General features: G+C 55.2%; 1 long non-coding RNA gene across 1 annotated transcript; it reads right to left on the bottom strand.

Annotated features, from left to right (window-relative positions):
- Positions 1–346: 346 nt before the first annotated feature.
- LOC112876821 lies at positions 347–1,333 on the bottom strand. Its single transcript, XR_003225374.1, has 2 exons — positions 784–1,333; positions 347–710 (listed from the first exon to the last, which is right to left on the bottom strand). It is a non-coding gene; the product is annotated as an uncharacterized LOC112876821 (long non-coding RNA).
- Positions 1,334–5,722: the final 4,389 nt, after the last annotated feature.

Here is a 5,722-nt window from a genome sequence, read left to right on the forward strand (position 1 = left end):
CATCTGGTTTATAGAATGCAACATTCAAATGCCATATGGAACACCAAGATATTGGTATGCAGCATTCAAAAGCTATATATGAAGAGCACCTTTCAGTTACGAATGCAACATACACAATCCTGATCACTTTCACTACCCCCTCCCCGTGCCAAATTACCTGTTGCAACATCACAAATCATCCCTAACATTACAAACATCCCAAATAATCTTTTGCAACATCCTAATCCAGATGTGGCCACATCAAGAAAACAAACACCTACACTTGGAACATCCCAAATCACGAGTTGAAACATGTCAACTCACCTGTTGCGAGATGGAAAATAATAGCTGCAACATTCAGAACATAGATGCAACAATTCAAAACTTTGTAAAAAAAAATCAAAAATGTATCTGCAACTGCAACATTTGAAACTTCATCTCGAAACATTTGGATCCAAAATGTAGCATCATGCTCACCACCGTCCTCCACAGACCGTGGGGTCAAGCCTCCTCACCGGCGAGAAAGGTTGGGGAAGGCCACATCCTCCGCAGAATCGTTGTGTCCGCCATGGTAGCTCGACGTGTGGGGAGGAATCCTTTGTGGATCTGTACGGGAAACGTTGGGCAATCACTTCATGCTAGGACTCAACACGAGCGCATCACCGGTGCTGTCTGTACTTAGAGTTGGGAGATGGACTTGCTTGCTGCGGTGGCCTTCCTGAATTCGATCGCTGCTGGGGAATTGGATATTGCCTCCTCCATAAATCCTCTATGAAATCACCGGGAAAGGACAGTGAAAAGTACCTCCACGTCGCTGCTGCTGCTGCAGGGAACACCACGCTCGTCCCTTGTCCACCTCCCATGGCCGACCGTCGCCAGTCGCTGCTGAAGCTCGACGCGTCGCCGGCGGCGGCCTCAGGCGGATGCATTGGTGGGGAGCAGCAACGCGCCGTGGTCGCCGAGAGCTGCACCACGTCGAGTGCGGGTGCGCGATGGCCCTCCTTGCTTCTCCTTCTCGCTTGTGCGGCCACCGGTGGCCTCCACCGCCGCCCTTCTCTTTGGCTCTAGCAATCAAATCGACGGAGAGCAGGATCGCAGTGGGGAGAGGAGGAGGCGTGCGAAATGGAAATGGCGTGCACAAGAAAGAGATCCCATGCGAAATGGAAATGGCATGCGCCGCCTGCGGGGCTTGCCACATCGCCGACTGGGGCATCCCGAGACGGTGCAGGGAGGAGGAAGACGAGCGCCGCCTGCGACCCGCAGCGGGCCCTCGTGGCCGCACCGCCGCCCCACATCTCCCTGGGCGCGCGCCCCGAGCTGCATCCTTCGCGGCTGCCGGAGCCCATCCGCCCCAGATCTGTGAAATAATCCTTGTGCTTAGTTACTTTGCTTCCTAGATTAGGCGCATGGCTCTATCTGATAGCTGTGCGCGTTATGGAGCACTGACGAGCGCTTTGTTCGCTCGGGTGCGCGTCGTGCGCTGCGATGGAGGTGTGTGGGATGGCATGCACCGAGGAAGGTCGTGGCGCACATGTTGGGTCTCACGTTTCCCATTTCTTTAGCTGTAATCTTTGGTTTATATAACTAATAGTCATATGGAAAAGCCGCCAGTTGGTTTTATGCAGCACAAAACGAGACCGTGTTCCAAGTGTTCGCATGAGTTGTGCGTTTGTGTTCAACCACAGGACCTCGCCGGCGATCAAGGTGATTCGTGCACCGGCGAGCTCTGACAAGTGGTACCAGAGCTGGTTACGAGCCGGGAGCCCATCGTCGCGAGGTACCGGCGGTGGAATCGTGATCAGGCTGTTGAGTTTGCCATGTCTCAACCACCACCAAGCACGGACACCAGCAATGGCGGTAACGGCGGCAGGAACGTTGGAAGCTCCGGCGGCACCGTCGTGCAGCGGGTAATTCGCGAGGTGGGCGGTGGGACTAGCTACCCCGCGCTCACCAAGACCAATTACATCGACTGGGCTGCGCTGATGAAGGTTAAGCTCAAGGCGCGGGCGCTCTGGGCGGCGGTCGATCGAGGCGGCGTCGATCCGCAGGAGGATATGATGGCGCTTGATGTTCTGGCGAGCGCGGTCCCGGCGGAGATGGTAGCAACCATTGCCAACAAGGAGACGCCCAAGGCAGCGTGGGATGCCATCAAGACCATGCGCGTCGGCGACGAGCGCGTGAGGAAGTCGACGGCGCAACACCTGCGCCGGCAGTTCGATTTGGCGACGTCACGCGAGGACGAGAACGTGGAGGACTACTCTCTGCGGCTGAGCGGCATGGTGGCGCAGCTGGCGACGCTCGGCGTGACACTAGATGAGCCCACGGTGGTGGGCAAATTCCTGCGGAGCGTGCCGGCGCGGTTCAAACAGATCGTGGTGGCGATCCAGACGCTGCTCGACATGTCCACGCTCACACTGGAGGAGGCGACGGGGCGGTTGAAGGCAGCTGAGGAGGAGCTGGAGGCGCCGTGAAGCGTCCCCCCATCAGGGAAGACTTAAAAGTGATGCTTTATCAGTCTCAGGAGGCTGATAACACTTTTATTACATCAGATGGTACATCACCGTACAACTCTACGCGGTAATGGGCAGTGAAGCGCCACTATCGCGAGGATTATAACTAAAACCCACACTACTACACTAGCCATGAATAGAGGGTCATCAGAGTCTTGTGCCATACGGAACTCCAGCGGTGGCCCTAACCACAGGCAAGACTGGGTGCAGGACGAAACCCTACTCGACGTCTTCGGGGAGGTAGTCTGGATCCTCTGCTGTAAGAAGTAAGAGTGGGGTGAGTACAAACATACTCAGCAAGTCCAATCACACCCACGGGGGGGGGTTATAACAGAAATCAATGCACAGGACAGTCCAAGGATAAGGTTAGGGTTCATTTGCGGAAAACTCGGTTATATGCAAAGGTTCGTTTAAAAACATTTTTCGAAACAAGTTTTTAAGTACCAAGGGGCACATGGTGTTGATCCACACAGGATCCAAGTTTTAAGCTGCTACCGGACTCCCCGTCCGCCGTAGCACACGGCACAACTGCCGGACACTTTCCAAACAACCCACACCAGTCCAACCATTCCCAGAGAGAAACACTAGTTATGTGACCACACCATAACTTGCCCAATACCGTGGGTATGGCTATTCGAATAGATTTTAACTCTGCAGAGGTGTGCAACTTTACCCACAGGTAGGGTACCACAGCACGATCACCTTAGTGTCGGTGCAGATCCCAACAAAGCCATTACCCACCTTAGCTAGACCTGACTAGCCACCACGGGATCCATCAAGGGGTCATTCGACATATCTCCGAGGTTTAACCGGGGCATAAGTCACACCGGGCTTATCCCTTCTCCTTGATCACCCGTTGCTCCCAGCTCTCCTGATGGCTATCAGACTAACTAGTGGAGTTTATGCTAAGCCGTTGCCCATACAGCGGTCAAGTGGTTTGCACGACAGGAAGCTAGGTGAGACGACACATCAACTCGGTCCTTAGGGGTGACGAGATGGATATCTCCCTTCCTTGCTCAACCACACAGGTACGAGCACACCAACGGTAATTCGCACAGAAATGCCATCCGTCCCATCTAACTCATCTTTCAAAACCACATTTTACCTCTTTCCACACACACACACATTTTAATTTATAAAACAGGTGTTCAAGGAATAGTCATCACAAAATAAGGGGTGGTTATCACAAAACAAGGGTGGCTATCCTACCATTTTTTCTCAAGCAAAACCATGCATTTTTATAAAACAGGCCAACGGGTTGTGTTCATAAAAACTAGGATAGAAACATGCATCAAAGGGCGGGGTTGAACTTGCCATCATCAAATCCTTGCGGGAGGTCCTGATCGAAGCACTGTCCCTCGGGTTCGGGGTCGCGGAACTGATCCCCGTTCACTTGATCACAGTCGGGACCTTCCTCGTTCACTCCGTGTCCTACGACGCAAACAGCAGGCACACAATCAAGCGAAAGAACTATAAGCTTTTATCGTTGAGCTTGAATCGGAAATAATTTAGTTATGGAGATAGGGGTAATATTTTTGGGTGGTTTCTTAATGGCATGGTTAGAACTATACTAGAAAGGGCGTGGTAAAGTTTCGGGTCGATCGGAGATCGTTTGGTACATAAAATGATAAGTTAACGGGGTATTAGGGTCTAAACAAGGGTCCGAGGGCCTATTTGTAAATAGATATGGTGTGGAAAGGACTTGGTCGAAAATTCTAGAAATGTGTGGGACACGTTAGAAAGAGGTAGGGGTTATTTGATATTAAGATTACATGGTGGGGGCTAGTTCCTTGAATAAATAAAGGTGGAGGGGCTTTTATGCAAGGTGACGCATAGGGGGGGGGGGTTTATAGGAAATAGAGGGAAGGGGGGGCTCTTTGGGCAAAATGCCCTTCTCCTTCCTCTTCCCCACGCAGAACAGAGGAGGGGGGGGGTAGTGCTCGGCGCCGATTCCCGGCGTCCGGGGCGCGGCGGCGGCCGGGGTTAGGGGCATCAGAGGGGGGAAGGCGAGGGGATCCCATCCCCTTCCTCACCTCGAGCTAGGGCGGAGCGTGGAGGGCGGGCCACGGCGGGCAGCGGGCGGCGGCAGAGCTGTGGGCGGCGGCGGCGCTGCGGGCTCGAGGGGAGGCCGTGCGGTGGTGGATGCGGGTGCCGAGTTCGGAGGCGGGGTGGGGGTCTCTTTATAGGCGACCTGCGGCGGTGGGGCGGTGGTGGCCGGTGAGGAGGCCGGCGAGCGGCGCGGGGCGCCTTAATGGCGTCTGTGTCGTGGAGTGGTGGCGCGGACAGCGAAGCCGAAGCGACATGACGGCTCGGCACGCGTGCGGGCACGTGGGGCGGGCACTGTGCGGCGCGAGCGGCGAGGGTGGGGCGCCAGCGGCAGGCGGCACAGCGAGCGCGAGCAGGGGGGCCGGGGCGTTGCACGCCGCGGCGTGCGCACGTGGGAGCAGTGGCTAGGCTGGGCGCCAGCGGCGGGCGGCGCGGCGTCGCGGCCGTCCTGTCGACGAGCGGCGCGGCGGGTGGAGCGGCACGCGGTGCACGCGGGGCGAGCACGTGCGCACGGCACGGCAAGCGGCGCGGCCGTGTGACGTTCGGGAGCAGAGGAAGGAGAGAGGAGAAAGGGGAGAAGGGAGGAGGAGGGAAAAGGAAGGAAAAAGAAAAGGGAGGGAAAGAAAAGGAAAAGAAAAAGGGGAGGAAAAGAAAAGAGAAGGAGAAAGAAAGGAAATTGGGGAAAAGAAAAAGGGAAAGGGAAAGAGAGAAAGGAGGGAAAAAGGGTGACACGCGCTGGCGATATTCACGGCGGCGACCGCGGTTGGTCGGCCATGAGCGCGCGACGTTCGCATGCTGCACGAGGAGAAGAAAAAGGGGGCGTGACAGCGGTCGGATTCGGGTGTCGGTTCGGCGGCGAATCCGGGAGAGGATTAGGGTTTAGGGTTGAGCGAGCTTCGACGACGAAAAGGTTTTGAACAAAAATATCTTAGCGCGTAATTTGACTTGGTAATTTTCAGGGCGTCACAAACCTACCCCACTTAAAATGAATCTCGTCCTCGAGATTCGGCTGGCTCCTAAACAGATGGGGAAACTCCTTCTTTAGAGCATCTTCGCGTTCCCATGTTGCTTCTTCTACTCCATGTCTGCTCCACTGAACTCTACAGATTCGTACTTCAGAATTCCTTGTGCTCCTAGTGACCATGTCCAAAATCTTGACCGGTATCTCCTGGTATCGTAGATCCGGT

This window comes from Panicum hallii, chromosome 9 (assembly GCF_002211085.1).
Source record: "Panicum hallii strain FIL2 chromosome 9, PHallii_v3.1, whole genome shotgun sequence".
In the NCBI taxonomy this organism is placed as follows: domain Eukaryota; kingdom Viridiplantae; phylum Streptophyta; class Magnoliopsida; order Poales; family Poaceae; genus Panicum; species Panicum hallii.